This window comes from Podarcis bocagei (assembly GCF_964188305.1).
Source record: "Podarcis bocagei genome assembly, chromosome: 8".
In the NCBI taxonomy this organism is placed as follows: domain Eukaryota; kingdom Metazoa; phylum Chordata; class Lepidosauria; order Squamata; family Lacertidae; genus Podarcis; species Podarcis bocagei.
In genome coordinates, this window is record NC_138133.1 from 32592350 (window position 1) to 32610113 (window position 17764).

General features: G+C 41.4%; 1 long non-coding RNA gene across 10 annotated transcripts in view; it reads left to right on the plus strand.

Annotated features, from left to right (window-relative positions):
• Positions 1–17764, plus strand: part of LOC308593935 — a 401889-nt gene that overhangs the window by 109687 nt on the left and 274438 nt on the right. For all 10 annotated transcript variants that reach the window (XR_014011096.1, XR_014011097.1, XR_014011098.1 and 7 more), the window contains exon 3: positions 5091–5154. This is a non-coding gene — a long non-coding RNA (uncharacterized lncRNA). The remainder of the gene's footprint in view (positions 1–5090; positions 5155–17764) is intronic.

Consider the following 17764-nt stretch of genomic DNA (forward strand, 5'->3'; position numbering starts at 1 on the left):
AGTGCTTGGACTGAAGATAGGAAGAACAGTGGCCGAGGAAGGGAAACAGTTCCATGTTGATATGGCTGATTTGAACTGGCAATTGGCTGATGCAGATCAGGAGCAAGGAACCTGTGCCCATAGCCCTGCAGACGTGTAGGTATTCCATTGGATTGCACACGAGCTGATCGAGGTCCCAGACACATGCAGCCCATGCTGAATGGGTGGGCATCAAGGGGGTGGGGCAAAGGCAGAAGGCCTTAATTCCACGCATGCACCCCCACATTGTGTAGGATGTTATACACAATCTATCCACTTGTGGCAGGGGAGGGACTCAGTGGTAACGCTCATGCTTTGAATGAAAACGGTCCCAGGTACAATACTGGCAGTACATCCAGTTTCACTTGTGAGTTGAGAAAGGGGTTCAAATCACCTGCCATGTTGAACTTTTTGGAAACAGTTCAACTGAGAAGGTCTTCCATTTTCTTATGCTGCTCCCATTCATTTTCAATATGCATCTGTTGGAGAAATGCCTGTTAAATGGTGTCTTTTGACCATTTTAAAGCAAAGGTGTTTGTTCTGTAAGCAGGGATGGACAAATATGCCTTTTTCCAGTCTGTGACATTTTTGCATGTCATTACCACAATTCTGTTCCATTCCATTCAGTATTAATCCTCTCTCTCTCAACTGCCCCCTCCTAAATAGTGTTCAAATTGTGTTGGATCTTAACTTAGAGCCAGTGTGGTGTAGTGGTTAAGAGCAGTAGATTCGTAATCTGGGGAACTGGGTTCGTGTCTCCATTCCTCCACATGCAGCTGCTGGGTGACCTTGGGCCAGTCACACTTCTTTGAAGTCTGTCAGCCCCACTCACCTCACAGAGTGTTTGTTGTGGGGGAGGAAGGGAAAGGAGAATGTTAGCTGCTTTGAGACTCCTTCGGGTAGTGATAAAGCGAGATATCAAATCCAAACTCTTCTCTCTTCTTCTTCTCCTAGCCTTTTGAGAACATAGTGGCTCCTCCTGTCCATGGAAGGCTTTTGGTGCAGTGGAAAATCCCACTGGTTGAACTGGGGAGAATGCAATTTTTGCACATTTCTTCCTCACCCCCCTGCAGCTCTCGCCATCCATTTGTTGACTATCGTGGACAAAATGTTAAGCCACAAAATCAAGCTCAAAGTTCCTGCTGTGATCGGTATGCTGAAGTGACCAAATTTCACCAAAAACACCTACCATTTGTTTCACACCTGCAAAACATTTGTTTCATAATGTCCTTTTATTAGGTGCCCCATGGCCAAAGAGTCTGTGTAGGAATTGCTAGCTTTCTGTGAAACAAATTCTATGGATCTGAGGCAATGTAAAGAAAAAGCAGCTATTTTGCCTTATATTATTTTACTTGTTTCTGTGATATTTCAAGGGTGGGTTTTATAATTGCTCCTTTTACAGAAAAGACAAAAAGGAAATGCAGTTCTTGTAGGAACAAAAAAATGGACATTTCCAACAAGTAGTTCTCCAGTACTGATCTGAAAATTTGCTTACATGTAGCAGACATGAGGGCTGGTTTGGTCTACTAGTCTTTTTGCTTTCATGGAGACACCAACCGCCTACCAGCATATTGCCATCAACAGGGTGTCAGTAAATTGGTAAGATGAGTGTGCTGTTATGCGGGCCCTTCGTTCCTGGAAACGAGACATATGGATGAATGTGCTGTTTCCTCTCATTCTGTTTTGTATTCTATTCTAGGTTATTAATAATATGGAAGCCTTCATAATGAAGAGATTTCACCGAAGCCCTTTGGCTCTAGGGGACATTGCAAAACATTTATACATGGTATAGCATTGCTTTGCTTTTTTTTTTTTTTTTGGTAGAACCCCACCCTACTGACTTTGAAATCACTTACTTTTCTTGTGGTCTTAAGAAGATTTGATCTCCACGTACCTCTTACGAAGTACTTGTTACCACAGCATTTAAGGCCTAACTCGGGAATTGTGAACTTGTGGTGTGTCAGGTGGTGATGGACTCCAACTCCATCAGCCTCAGCCAGCATGGCCAATGGTCTGGGATGCTAGGAATTCAGTTAGTGTGCAGTTACGTTGATGTAAACCTTGAGAGAGTTCTTTGCTCTGCAAGGCCACCCATTGATGTGTTAAAATACAAACAAAACAAAATAGTTACATCATTAGGGGGTTCATGGCATAAGGGAGGGAAACACGTGGTTCACATGTGGACTGCTCATATTCAGTCCTTGCGAACTTCAGCTAAAAGGGTCAGATAACAGCAATACTGTACAGATACTGCACCTTGTGACCTTGAAGAGCTGTTGCAAGTCAGAGTAGATGATGCTGCGTTAGATGAACAAGTAGTCTGATCTAGTATAAATCAGCGTTTGATGTTCAGGGAATTGTTTTCAGGGAAATGTATTACTTCAATTTACTATTCCCCCCAATGGTTTATAAGCAGTTCAAATGAACAGGAAGCTGTACCTCTCTTTTTGGGTTCTCTCCCTGATCTCCCTAAGAGCTGATTACATAGCAGCATACAATAAATAATTTACATTGGAATGGCTGTTTTGTATTATATCGCTGTAGCATAAATATTCCTTGTAGTAGTGGAAAGTGATCTTTAAGGCAATCTGATGGTATTAAAGGACAGTGCAGTGGGTTTTAAAAAACAAACAATGGTTAAAAACATGAAACTACCAATTCCCTTCCCCACTTTGGTTCAAGAAAGGGAGGACACTTTTTTTTGTTGGAAAACAGTAAATCAAATACCCTTAAGAGGGATTTGGGGAATTGACATGCTTTGCACAAATTCTTCTGAAACATGAACATGTGTGGTTTGTGTGTTTTTTAGGGTGGAAGTTTTTCTAAGTAGGGCTGTGTTGCTCTCTGTTTAGAATGAAAGAGACAGCTGCAGGTATCCATAAGAACTAACTCTATCACAGTGACAGAATGAAAAAAACATTCCTACATGTGTTACAGATTGCTTAGAACTTGGATAAGACCACTGGAAAAATGATTTTGCACTGCAGTCCAGGATAATCTTTGGTATGCATAACACAAGTATATGTGTGCCTAAGGAAGACAAGTTATTTTAGAGAGCATTTAACTGGGCTTCTTAACAGGAAGGCCTTCCTTGATCTCCCGGCTACTTCCTTGGTCCACTTTGGCAAAACAGATCAAACCAGAAACTATTGAATCTTTCTCCAATGGCTGGTGTTTGTGCAGAGAGGAATTGATTTGCAACTGAAGCGAGGAGCTATCCAACCCTCCGTGGCCACTTTGAAATGCAGCTGGGCTACCTGCTTGTCACCAGTCAATCACATGGTATCATATGACATCACATTGAAAGTTCAAGCTGGGGCCGCAAAGGAATCAGATGCCCAAAGACCTGTTTTGAAGGCAGATTTTGGAGCAGGCCAGTCGTAGATGGAACCTTCAGTGCGTACTTGGAACTATGCTTTGGTTGAATTTGTTGTAGAAAGATAACTAGTATGTGAGGAACAGGAGTGCAAAGCTTAATTTCCAGTATGGATACCTTGCAGGTATACTAGATGCTAACTCTTCATTTCCAACATGCTAATCTTCTCTGTATCGTTCCAATTTTAGTATATGTGCTGCTGGAGCGAGCATGTTGGAAATTTAAAGAAGTAGAAGGCACCTTTCTTCATATGTGGTGGACATTGAAAAAAGTTAAAGTACATTGGGTATATTGGAGCAGAAATTTTTGTTGAGTATATTGAAAATAATTGTGCACAGTTAAAAACTCTGGCAGCATTAAAGTAATTCAACAGTATAACATATTTTGAACTGATGTAAGATGGGAAAATTAAACTGGATGGATATATAAAAATACGCAGGAATGGTGGATAAGTTAAATGAACCTTGGAAGGGGAGGGAGGGAAGTCAATGAACGCATGGTATAATAAAAGATGTTTAATTTGAAATGTAAAATTTGAAAATTGAATAAAAATTATTTCAATAAATAAATAGATGCTAACTCTTCAATAATCAAGGAGAATAACAGCATCCTGAAGAATCTGAATCCCACAACTCTTGCCTCCAGTTTATTGCTCTAAGAAAGTGGAAGCTCAGTTATCTTTTATTTTGTCATTGTTTTGTAGAACTAACTTGATGGCTGTATTACACTACTTCAGACAAAATTTAAGCCCAAGACACCACTGTGTCAGAAAACTTCTGATACAACAATATGAATTTCCAATGGAAACGATAGGAGAGAAAAGCCTTGAGGAAAACCATATGTTCACATTTTAACATGAATAAGTCATCTCCTCTGTAAAATGTAGCCATAATTTGGAACCCTTCCCAGGAGAATTGATGTCGTTTCCCTTTTCCTGTCTTCAGTGTAAATGATGAGAATCATTTTGCTTTGCTTAGGCTGTAGGAGCAATATTTTTAATCTGTTGGTCTTCATCCCTCCCCACCCTGGCACACATTTCAATATAAGCATATATTTTTTCATCTCTCCCCCCCCCCCCAGTACAGGTGGGAAGGCTCCATTCTGCTTGTTAAATATTCTTTTAATTTCTTTTATGGCTTAGTCTAAGTATATGACGGCTGCAAATAAGTTTGTAGAGTGTAAAATGGAATGTTGGACATCAGTCTTGTTGCAAGCTACTTGCCCAAGCCAAATAACAATTCCTTCTAGGTAAAGTAGCACATTGGGTCCAGTACTCCAGCTGTCCTGTGACATGGGATTGTGTCTCTTGTGACCTGGTAAAAGTTATGAGCAAGTGCATTTGGGGTGTTCCTGTAGAAGGCTGTATTGTTCCACCATTATCAGAATGTAGTTCTACCCTGTCAACAGGTATACTTGAACAAAATTTGTGGTCCCGATCTCCATGACGAGCAATATTTTCTGATGACATCGACCTAATATTGCTGATGACTAAATGGAATCAGATTCTGTGAAAGAAAAGGAGCTTAAAAGTCACGGTTGAAACTGAGAAGCATACTTAAGGAAATAGTTCAGTAACGCTATTGATTTGGCTGGTGTTTACTGCATTACTTTAGGATGTAATATATGACAGCCCTTATGTTATAATTCCCCCCTCCTGCGTTGGTGTGATGTGGCTCTGTTCTTCTCTTTTAAACAGGGTTTGTCCCAGATACCATTCCATTATCACAGGAGAGCCGTGGTTGCTGGTAAACATCTTGCAGGTAGGAAATCATCTATGAACCTTCTAGGATGTTCACCCTTCAGTATCTTCAATCGGATTCCCCCAGCCTTTTAGCTAGAGCTGCTTCACATTTTGTATGAATCTTTTTCCATTGGAATACTCAAAGCATGTGTACAGAGAGTTGAAAAATCCACATAAGCAATAATCACACTTTGATTGTCTACCCACTTGCAAGTTGTTAACTATTAACTACTGTGTAGGAGTTTTGTAACACGGGGTGCTCATTTTCATAAATTTAGGTCAGAAAACGTCTTAAAGTTGCTTTGGAAATATGGATTAACTTCTTAAAGTTGCTTTGGAAATATGGGAAAATCATCCAGAAAACAATTTTAATACCAGATCTTCTACAGGATCTTCATGGACTCCTTCTCCTTTCCTCCATGAGTTGTAAAGGGTGTTTGTTAAATATTAAAAATACGGCCTAATAAGACCTGCAATGCTGCCCTAGGGTTTTTTTGAGCAATTCACCCATTCTCTGAGAAACACATCAAAGGCCCTTTATGAACAGTTGTTCACCCCATGCATGTCTCTCTCTCTCTCTCTCTCTCTCTCTCTCTCTCTCTCTCTCTCTCTCTCTCACACACACACACACACACACACCCTGTGAGAACTCTATGTGGTTGTCCACATTTCTGTCCTTAAAACCCTTTTGTGTGAAAAACTCAGACATTGTGTGTGTGTGTGTGTGTGTGTGTGTGTGTGTGTGTATAACAGATTCTAGCATAATTCTTCCACAACTTCTAAATGCGGTAGCAGGAAAGATCAAGTGGATGACTCATTCTCAGATTGGATTGTAATTTTAGCTAAGAAAAACACATTCATGATGTTCCAACAGCTAACGCTTGTTGCAGGGATGTTCTCTGGACGAGGGCTATCATCAATCCTTGCCGAACCTCTTTCATACTGCAAGATCTGTTACTGAGAAAAGCAGGTGTTGAAAGAGATGGTGCATATTACAAAGACATAAAATATTCCAGGAGTTGACTTGCAAAAAAGCAGAGCCAGCTGGTGGCAGAGGACAGTAAATTCAGTGTTATGTTGATCCTGCTTTGTTGGCAGACAACATCTGGGCAGCAAAGTTCACACAGCTGGATAAATGTTGCACCCTGTAGTTTCTTTTTCCACTTGGACTGAAATGGAGGTGTTGGGCATATAATCTGACCTGAACACGAGGCCAAGATGGTGCTGTGCAACAGTATTTCCATTCTGTCTGTATCTGTCCTCATTTCCCCTCATATCTGCCTCCTCGTTGAAACAGAGAATGTGGAGGCAACTTGGTGCTTCAGATAAACAAGATATATAAAGCAGATGATGTAATGAACAGCCTGCATTATTGTACATAACAATTGATCCGAATGTGGAATTTTGTAGACACACTTCCTTCTGGAAGAACGATTTGGAGAGCAAGCCGTATTCTTCCAGTGGCTCTTTGTTTTATTTCTCCATGTATTTATAAATAAAAGCATTTATACCTTGTATACCTGGTCCAAAAGCCAGACCACCCAAATTGAAATATGAACATAAAGCAGTGTAAGGCCAGGTGTCTCTCTCTAGACTGAGCCTGTGTCTTGTTCTACTCATACCACTTTTGCTGTATGCTTTTGCATGCTCATCTCAATGTATCTTCAACTGCTGCTGCTGCTAAGTGTTGCCTTGGTCCCATAGCCATATTATATGGAGGAGTGGTAGCCTTCTGGCTACAGAAGATTGGGAAACACCAATCTAATGGACAGATGAGATCAGCCCAATCTGGTGCCTTCCAGATGTTTTGGAATGGAGCAGATGGGAGTTAGAGTCCCAAACATCCTGAGGACACCAAAATTGGGAAGTGTCCCAGAAATAGACCTCATGAATGAATTTAATCAGAGAGAGAGAGAGGGAAACTCTGGGCCAAATTTAGCGAAATTGTTCCATTAGTGGGAGCCAGCACAAGAGCTCCTGCTAGAGCAACAGGGCTTCCCCCCCTCACTCTTTTACACAGAATGATCAGTAGCAAGATACTTACATGTGTGTATGCACAAAAGGGGCACAAATCCAGAATTTTGCAAGCTATCGAAATCAATGTGTAAATTAGGAACTTCTGTGAGAAATTACAGTGTGGTCTATTTTTGTGTTTGAGGATATATCTTCCAAGCAATTTAGAATCCTGATTATTGCACACCTCACAGAAAATTGTTTGCATAGAATTGTAGAGTTGGTAGGGACTCTGAGAGCCATCTAGTCCTTCCCTCTGCAATGCAGGAATCTCAACTAAACCATGTGTATAGAATCATAGAATTGCAATGCTGTTCTTCTATGACTGGTGTCCAAAGGGCAGAATCCTCTAGCTTCTCAGAGCACATACTCCAAAACCACTATTGAAGATTGGACAGTCTTCCACAATATCATGTGATGCACCTGAAAAGGAGATCAGGACTCCCAATGCACCTTCGGAAGCTATTTTCACATGGGCACTCTTTGGGGGAAAAAGGGGGGACGCGGGTGGCACTGTGGGTTAAACCACAGAGCCTAGGACTTGCCGATCAGAAGGTTGGCAGTTCGAATCCCCGCGACGAGGTGAGCTCCCGTTGCTTGGTCCCTGCTCCTGCCAACCTAGCAGTTCGAAAGCACATCAAAGTGCAAGTAGATAAATAGGTACCGCTCCGGCGGGAAGGTAAACGGCGTTTCCGTGCGCTGCTCTGGATCGCCAGAAGCGGCTTAGTCATGCTGGCCACATGACCCGGAAGCTGTACGCCGGCTCCCTCGGCCAATAAAGCGAGATGAGCGCCGCAACCCCAGAGTTGGCCACGACTGGGCCTAATGGTCAGGGGTCCCTTTACCTTTACTCTTTGGATAACAGCTTTTTTTTAATGTAGAAGAAACAAAAATGTTTCACATTGCACCATGTTGTGTCCCTGTCCTAGGCTTGATAAAGATTTTTAATGTTGTGCTCTTGAAAGCCTTTAATAATTTGTACAGATTTATCATGGTCCTTTCCCAGGCAAATGGAAGTTTGTTCATTTCTTTTCACATTCATTCATAAATACAATATTGTAGAGTACTTCCTACACCTCAGATGTGGGAGAGTTGGCATTATGTGATAGTTGATAGCTGTAGGTTGGCAAAAAGACAGCATTTTCCCTTCATCTTTTTCCTGCTTTCTAAATATGCCTGTTCACATTGTTGCCAGAGTCTTCTGTAGACCTCATAGTCAGCTAACAGGCTCATGTAGGTCTCAAAATGAAGACAGCTGGGCCAGATCATGCCAATTGCTATTCCCTTTCCCAGAGCCAGCCCACTTGTTGCTTCCCACTCTGAAAACATTCGGAGAGTTTGTCATCCTTAGTAGTGGAAAAAACATATGGTGTTTTGAGCAATGACGATATCAACAAAGGAACTTTTCATTTAAGTACAGCAATAGGGATAGATATGCAGTCTGAATTATTCATAAAGGGGGAAAATTGAATAGCAATTGTGATCACTAAATCTTACGGAGTTTATTCATTAACTATATTCAGCTGCTTATACTTTTGCACTTTCCCTTTCAACTGAAAAGTATCCACTTATTTTGGGCTTAACACGCACAGGTGAAACAAAAAGTAGAAAGAACAGAAATCGTTTGTACTTTTATATGCAAATATTCTGCCATGATAAATAGTGTAGTGGTAAATTTGCAGGTATAGGTGAGCATAATGGCATAACCCATAACCATATTTCCAGGGCCATCAACAGATGGGTAGGAGGAGTCAGATTTACGTGGGGCAAGGCCAGCAGACTCTTACCTTTATTTTTAAAAAGTGAGTACATTGGACATTTCTGAAGAAAGTTAGGGCACAAAACATGAAGGTAGCTCTCATGCTTTGGTACTCAGCAGGCAGCACAGTTGCTAAGGACACTTAATCACTTAAACACATGGGTGTCCATAGCTGGGTCTAAGCGGGGGACAAAGCTGCATAATCATGCAGGGTAACCTCTCCCTTGAATTTTGTGCACTTACAACATGATGCTTTTTGTTCAAAGGAGCCATGGAAACTGGTGCAAATATATAGCTAGATAATAAAGGAAGACAAATGGGTTTAATTTTTGCAGCTGTCTTTTCCCAACTTCGCATAAGTAGGAGTGTGGTACCAGTCACCACTTGTCGCACTGCTGCCCAAGCCCTAGTGTGGTCTGATGTCATAGATCACCCACTCATGCATATAAACAACGTTGTCTAAAAATATATTGGTTTATATTTTTAAGGATACAGAAAATACATTGCGTTTGAAAAAACGTTGAATGCATTTTTAAAAGATAAAAAGGGGATTGCAGACAGCATGTGTTAGGGATTGAAATGTATTTGAACCCCTGGGACACTGTATGACTAACTACATGGTTCATCTATATTTAAGCAACTTCATATTATCTTGCTATCCAGTTATATTCTTATTCTCATTTCTCTCTTCCACAGTCAGCTTTTAATGCCCTGAATGTTATATACCAAATATGGTGGGGTGTTTTTTTGTTTTTTAAAAAGATAAATGGTGACCCATAAAATGGAACATTATTGTGTCAAGTAAAATATATATGCTACAACACCTGAGTTACTGTCATGTATCATATTTGTTATTGGTATAAATACACTCCATTCCTTTATGGCTGGAATAACTGCAGGGCCACCATGGTTTAGCTAGCAAACATTAATGCAGTTCTCTTAGACCTCATGTGCAGGTGTTGACAGATCTTTGTTTTTCTTATGGCTTCTTCTAACAATTCAAAATTAAAGGAAACGAGAGAGTTCTGAATTTGATCTCTTTAGCATTAATGGAGGAATGTACAAATGAGCCATCTGCAATGCATGCTGCAAGAATCTCTCTCTCTCTCTCTCTCTCTCTCTCTCTCTCTCTCTCTGTGTGTGTGTGTGTGTGTGTGTGTGTGTGGCAAGATAATTAGTTTTGAGAAGATTTGTGCAGCATTATGGCAAGATGGAGGAAAAATGGAAGATGTGCTATTATATATCAGTGTCTTGGAAAGACTGATATGAACAGCTGAGACCACACTGTGTGCACCAATGCTGATAAGTAATGTGCTTGCCTGATATGGGGACTGACTTGAGCTGCAAGATAGCTAGGCTCGGCATGAAAAACTAATATATATTTAGCTTTCCAGTTGCTTAAAAATGGTGTGTGTGTCTGTATGTGAACATTGTTTTGATTTCATAATCTGATGGGACTGAAGTGCAAAGATAATTGGACATCAAGGCAGAATGAGGGAAATGGATAGTTTGAACGGAAGCAAACATTAAACGAACCCTGATTAAAACAGAAAAGGGGAGCTGTTTGCCTCCATTGTCTAGACTACTGTCCACTGCCGTTTTATCATGTAAGGGACCCTCACACCGTGTTTGCTGACATTCCATCACTAGCTGTCGCTCCACTGTATCCACTGCAAAGAGTGTTAAGTAAATGGAAGTGATAACTCCTCACAAGAGAGCTATCAACAAGTGAGGAATTTCATCTGTTCGTAGGATATGGAATTCTATCTCTGGAACTAGACCACCCTTGGATAGGCAAGATTGTATTCAATTGAAACGATGTTGGTGGCATGGCTGAATCTCTGCTCTGTTTCTAGGTTCAGACAGCCATGAGATTAGGCCTGTTTCAAGCTGTCTTGTTTTCACGGTTGTGCTCCTTCTTCTGATCCTGATCATTAAGAGCTTAGGTTTCTTCTTGAAATATTAGTATTTGCTGTCACTACACCTTTCCTCTGGTTTGCCCCACCCCGCAAATCAAGCAGCCAACTTATCCTTTAGATTCCAGAATGCTTGAATAGCATTTCCATCTCAAATACCGGTTTCGGTAGTATACTTGTTACACTTGGCTTGTTTTAATTGACACACTTCTTTGTGTACTTCTGGTCAAAGGAATGTGCTAGTAAGTTGGCAAAAGGAAAATGAATGATGGCACATTCCAGAATACCAGTCATGTTTGCAGCAAGAAAAAGAAGCACTGTCTGGGCTACGGAATCTCAAAGGCTATGGTTACAATAGTGGATGTAGTGGTAATACACCTAAATAAGAATCACAGAATCATAGAAGTTTAGAGTTGGAAGGGACCCTAAGGATCATCTAGTCCAACACCCTGCAATACAGGAATATGTAGCTGCCCCATGCAGGGATTGAACCTGCAACCGTGGCGTTATCAGCACCATGCACTAACCAACAGAGCTATCCAGGCTGTCTCAAAATATAAAACATTTTGCAGAGCACATGTAGCTTGTAAGGTAATGGGTACACTGTGCACATCCACATCTTTAAGTGGCTATTTGTGTCTCACATATATAAACTGAAGCAGGGGAGAATATTTATCCTCCCCTTTTCTTGCAACCATTCATCATCTTTGAATGGCTTTTGGAGGATAGGCATAAAGAGTTTATGTCTTTCCTTTAAAGATGATGTCTGAACAAAAGAGAAAAAGCCCTTGGCTGTTTCTTTCTTAAAGGAAAGGCAAAAAAATCCTTAAAATGCTTCCACTTAAACATGAATTAAATATTTATTGGGAAGGGGTTAGGGTGTCCTCCAACTTATAAAAATGGCTGGGCAGCATACTTTGTGGCACCAAATTTAAACATCCTAAGCTAGGCACAGATGAAATTTATTATGTGAACCTCAGCAGAGCCTTGCTGGATCAGACCAAAGGCTCATCTAGTTTAACATCCTGTGTTTCACAGTGACCAGACAGATGCCTTTGGGGAGTCCATAAGCAGGGCATGAGCACAGTAGCATTATCTTGCTGCTATTTCACAACAGATGCTTTTCAAAGGCAGGCTACCTCTGATTCCAGAGGTAGTATGCAATCATCATGGCTAGTAGCCACTGATAGCCTTATTGTCTGTGAATTTGCCTAATCCCACTTTAAATTCTTTATGTTTGTGGCCATTACAATACCTTGTAATTTCCTGAATCCCACTTGGATTCTTGTTTAAAAAACTGGTGTTATGTTTGCCGCTTTCCAGTCGTAAGTATGGAGGCTGATCTTAGGGATATTTCACATTTGATTCTTTTAAAAACTTTTGGGCGGTGAATACAATCTGGACCAAGTGATCTGTTAATTTCCAGCTTGTCGATAAGGACTAGAACTTTTTCTCTTGTCCTCATACTTGTCTCGGATCTTATGACTCTCTTCTTGGAAATGTCAGTTCAGGCATCTTCTACGTATTCTGCAGTGAAGACAGGAGCAAAAAATTAATTCAGTTTCTCTGAATGTGGAGCCGAGTAGGAAATTAAACCCCAAACTTGGTTAAGCAAAGAACTTTGGATTTAAGGAGATTTTGTCTTATTGACTTCTCTGTGCCTGCAGGTTGTCTCAGATCTGAGAACTCCAGCTTAACTGGAAAATGGATCAGACTGGCAAATTGATTTTCTTGCATTCTCACATGACTCCTAAAGGAGATATCTAATTATCTGAAACCTCGCTCCATAAATACCCTGCTTCCTGCTGGCCCAGAGTACCACTTGGGAGTTCAATACAGTAAAGTACAAGCCACATCAAAGCATATTATACTCTTTCCCTAAAACGTATGTATTTAATTTTAGAAGGGGACGGAAAGTTAAGCAGGCACTTGGAAAAATTGTCTTCCAAACTTGATTGATACTTTAAAAAGGGGTGGGTGGGTGGGAAGCATAATCAACACGTTTTTCAGCCAGCGCCTTAAAGAACAGAGCTATGACAGTCTGCAATTTTGAGGCAATTCATAGCGTTATGGTCAATTGATTTTATGTGCCTGTGGGCTTGATTATAATAACTTGTAATCATTATTGGAATGCATATTTTGTGGAGAAAGAAACTAATCAAAACCTTCTAACCCAAAGAAAACTACAAGTAAAGGACAAAACACTATATAAAGGCTGCTGTAAGATCACATGATAATGAAGTGCATCCATTGGTATTTAAGGTGCTTAAATAATTGAACTTTGGAAAATAGTCTTGGACGTAAAATGCAATTTCTAGTCTTAATGTGGGGCTGGGGGTGGCGGCGGATCCACTCCTGCATTTGAAACCCTGTTGCCAGCAAGGTGGTGGAGGAGTTCCCTACCAGCTCACCAACCTGAGTGTGCTGTAGCTGAGGGATCAGGCCCTTTGGGATCCATGGGGCTTTAGATCCAGTGGTGCCCCATCTCTGATCTCCATATGCTCCATTTCATATAGTAATGCTGGTGGGGGGACCTGCTGCTGGCAGCTTGCCACCCATCTGGGCATCACCTGAGACATCTATCACGGTGGACTCCCTCTATCCCAAGTGGTGCTGTTCTCTGCCGATGCGATCCCATCCTCCTGAACCATTGATGTTTGCATGTGCTCCAAGTCTCATAAATTTGGACCATTTCAGTTGAAACCTGTCATAGGATTAATTTCAAGGGACTTGAGTACTTGATATTTTGTATGTGGGAGGGGGGAACTTATAATTTATTTACAATTTCACAGTGCTTTTTCACTGAAGAGTTGTAGCTTTTAACCAAGCATGTTGCATGTAAATATAGTGTGTGTGTGTGTGTGTGTGTGTGTGTGTGTGTATGGAATGAAGGTCAGTGAATTTTGGACTGAAACAAAAAGTAGTTTATGAAACAAGATACCTTGTTTTCTGAATCTAAGAGCATCATCATACATGCTGCTGAGAAACTAGTCCATAAGTGTCAGGAACTGCTCATTACCGTCTCATGTGGTGAGCCGTGTAACTACAACTTCTCAGATCTGAACCAAGGTCTATCTCCCTAGGTTTACCATTATGTCCTCCTGGGCAGGAATGAGTATAAAGCACTCCATTTTCCAGCTGAAGAAACTTTCTTAAGCAACGAAAGTCTACCAGAGCTCTAGCACAGGGGTCAGCAACGTTTTTCAGCCATGGGCCGGTCCACCGTCCTTCAGACCATGTGGTGGGCTGGACTATATTTTTTTTGGGGGGGAAATGAACGAATTCCTATGTCCCACAAATAACCCAGAGATGCATTTTAAATAAAAGCACACATTCTACTCATGTAAAAACACCAGGCAGGGCCCACAAATAACCCAGAGATGCATTTTAAATAAAAGGGCACATTCTACTCATGTAGAAACACGCTGATTCCTGGACTGTCCGTGGGCTGGATTGAGAAGGCGATTGGGCAGCATCTGGCTCACAGGCCTTAGGTTGCCTACCTGCATTGACTTGCCACATTGCACTTGTATAGCACTTCAGAGCGATTAGGTGGCATCTAATAGAATATGGGCTCTGTGATACATAAGTGCATAGTACTTTGTATGTGTGGCAGTAAAAACCATGACAGCTGCGCTCACAGCCTGAACTCATCAGTGGAACATTTGTTGAAAATTATAGGGCCAAGCAAGAATTTTGAGGAGAGGTTAGATGGCAGCAGGGGTTGGGGAGAGATGACGACAGAAATGACAAGGTATGGCAACAGTTTAATTTTGTCAGAATTTGGTTCACTCCTCTTTGTTCTCTTTAGGCACAGCCTTGGAGTTCCTAGATAACTCAGCAGTAAGCAAAATGTTCAGCATGTGGTATTCTTAAATTAGGGTTGAGTGTTAGCATTGTTGTCATCCTTGGCACCAGTGTATCTTTAACTTGCTTTCAGTAGAGCATTCTGGCTGTTAAGGAGCAAATAGAAGACTTTTTTTTTTTGTAGGGCTAGCTGGCTGGTTTCACTTGCTTCCCTTGAGAGCAGGCTGGTCATTCCTGAGAATGCTGTGGGAATGTTGAGCTGGTCTGAATACTTGCAACACGAGTCAAGATCACAGATAGCCCAAATTTGGTGGCTTTACCTTTGACCGGTTTCAGACGTAGAGGGAGTGCAAGAACTCCTCCACTCCATACAGCTGCATTTCAACGTAACCTTTGCATAGTTTGATCAAAAATTGCACAGCTGGTTGGGGGCCCTATGAAACCACAAGGTTAGAAGAAAATCTTGACCTTTTCGAACTCTTTTCTGCACATCTAATTTATTGTGCTTTGTAAGATTTAATTAGATAGGTTTTATCTTGTTGCTTCACAGCAGAGTGTGTGCCTTGGCTTTCCTAAGCCTAACTTTCCATCCGCGCAGGCTTGAACTTGGAAAACATGTTTGCTTTTATGAGTGCTTCCTCTCCACCTCATAATTATATTTGCCTTTCATCCCATTTGGAATTTCTCATATGTTTGATTCCTCCAGCAATGAATATGATTGGGGAAGGTATGCAGCACTTGCTTGCAGCAGCTACTTCAGCTATCCTGCCTTTATTACACATTCATCTGCTTGCTTCTTTTCTGGAAGCTTATTAACCCACTCGCATGACACAGTCCTTCCAGTAAGGCAGTGCCAAATGGTATAGCAGCATGCCAGAACACTTTAGAAATGAGCATGCTGTTTATTCTTCCAGGGATTAAATAGAATGACTTCCTTCATCTAATATTTATGCCCCAGTCGGTTCGAAATTCCTCTTCGTATTTTATTTTTAAAAGAAGTGAAAGAAAGAGATGTGCACCATTTTTACCAACTCCATCATCATCATCATCATCATATTGTTTTAGAAATTAGTTTTAAGGATTGCTGCACAAATACCTTTTTTGGGGGGGTCTGCATGCTAAAAACATAAGCTGTGAGGAGAAACAAGGGAGTTTTTGAAATATGTGTACCATGACTTGACAGAAAGATGTGTGTAAATGCCAGGGAAGCTATAATTGGCCAGGGACCACCAGCTCATGTACATATCTTAAAAAACATGTGTGCATGTTCCATATTGAGTGAAGCAGCCTTGAGAGAAGGAGGAATGCTTGGAGCTCTATGATGTTTTAGGGGTGAATGTTAGAACTATTGCAGAGTTATCGCTATTTGTGACTGTTTGACCTGGCTTCATGTCAGAGCTGTTAACCTCTAAATAGCATAGGTCCCCCCCCCTTCTTGTTCTTTTTTTAAAAGAATGTGTTCTCTCTCCCTTTAGAAAACTCCTCATTAATGTAATTTATGGAAACCTTAGTCCCTGAACCAGAAGCTTTCCTCGGTTCTAGGAACTGCATCAAAAAGGGTATGAGAAATACTCAGCTTCAGGCTGAATGCAACTGTCAGCTACCCTGGTTTGCCTTATTTGTTGCTATTAATTTATTATTTAGGTTTGTACCCATCCCTTCAAAAGCACTATCAGGGCAACTGATGATAAAATATTGAAAGCACCACAAATTAAGAGTTACATTACCATAAACTGAAAAACAGCAACACTAGAGAAGCAGTATTCGTAAAGAACAGACCAATGCAAGTTTTTAAACCCTGGAAAATAAAAAGGCCTTCAATCGGTGCTGAAATGAGGACCCAGATGAGCCTCTCCTGGAAAAAGACACCAAATATCTTTCTTCTTGGTATTGCCACATGTTGGGGGGGGGCGGCGGGTGCGGGGAGGTGCCTGGAGATTTTGCAGTCTGAGCAGGACCATGTTGAGACTGATCTTTCAGGCCTTGTGTCCTGAGCAAGGCTGGAGGAACTGCAAGGGCTACAGAGTTTGGGCCCACTGTGGCACTGGCACCTGTGTGTAAAGGTTGTGATCCAAGCCCCAGGCTCTCCCCCACAGCTCAGCATGTATCTGCTCTTTCATTAATGCAATTGGCTTATTTATGGGTTTCCAGGAGGCCTTTCATATTAAGTCAGGTTGAGTGTGCTTCCATTCTGAGGAATTCCATACTGAGGTGAACCCCATCAGGCAGGGGAAGAGGCGAATCACATGATGTCCTCAGATTGATAGGCAGCCTCAGAGCACAGTGACAGAAGTCATATTTGGAGTGTGTGCATGTGTATGTGTATTATCTTATGTGTACTTGGAGTAAGTGCAGCATATAGTTTGCAGTAGGAGGGGTTAACCTGTGGTTTTTTGGATGTTGTTGGACTCCCGCTCCCATTGGTCCAGCCTCCAAGGCCATTGGTTAGGGATGATGTGAATCCAGCAACATTGGAAAGCTCACAGGTTAGCTACCCCTTGCTTAGAGTCTGCAGTTGAGTGGTGTGAAATGAACCCACAACTTGTAGCGGGTTTACCTTAAGATCCCCCTTTGGTTTTAATTCATTTTCCATTCTGATATTGGTTGGCTTCATGTTGGCTTTGAACTGCAGTGGAAGTTTGGTTTTGTTTTGACTTTATTCTAACTCAGCAGGAGGCTGTCTCCTTATACATATGCAATGTGTTTGCAAGAGAGATTTTTCCCTACTATAAATGTGAGGGTTTAAAAAGGCTTGCGTTTTTGCTGGTTGATGCCCACAGTTGAAAGGCTGGATACATGATGTGGTTTTGTGAGAAGTGGAGTTGAGGAAGTATAGCACACAGGGATGTTTTGATTACTCTTTTTTCTATTTAGAGTGGAGTCTTGCTTTGAAAATACTCGGTGTCTTTTAAACGGTCACACTTGGTGGTGCTGTTCAAAACAGCAGGGGCGAAAATGCTAGGGAAAATACTACCTGCCACTGTAAAATGCTATCTTTCAAAATACCTGCCCCATTAACCTGGAGACCTGTCTAACAGAGAGCTGTAATTTGACCCAAGCTCTTTCAGATGCACCATTCTCCTTAATTCCAGGGAGGAAGTGAAAACTGCAATTCTGAGATAAATTCCATAGCA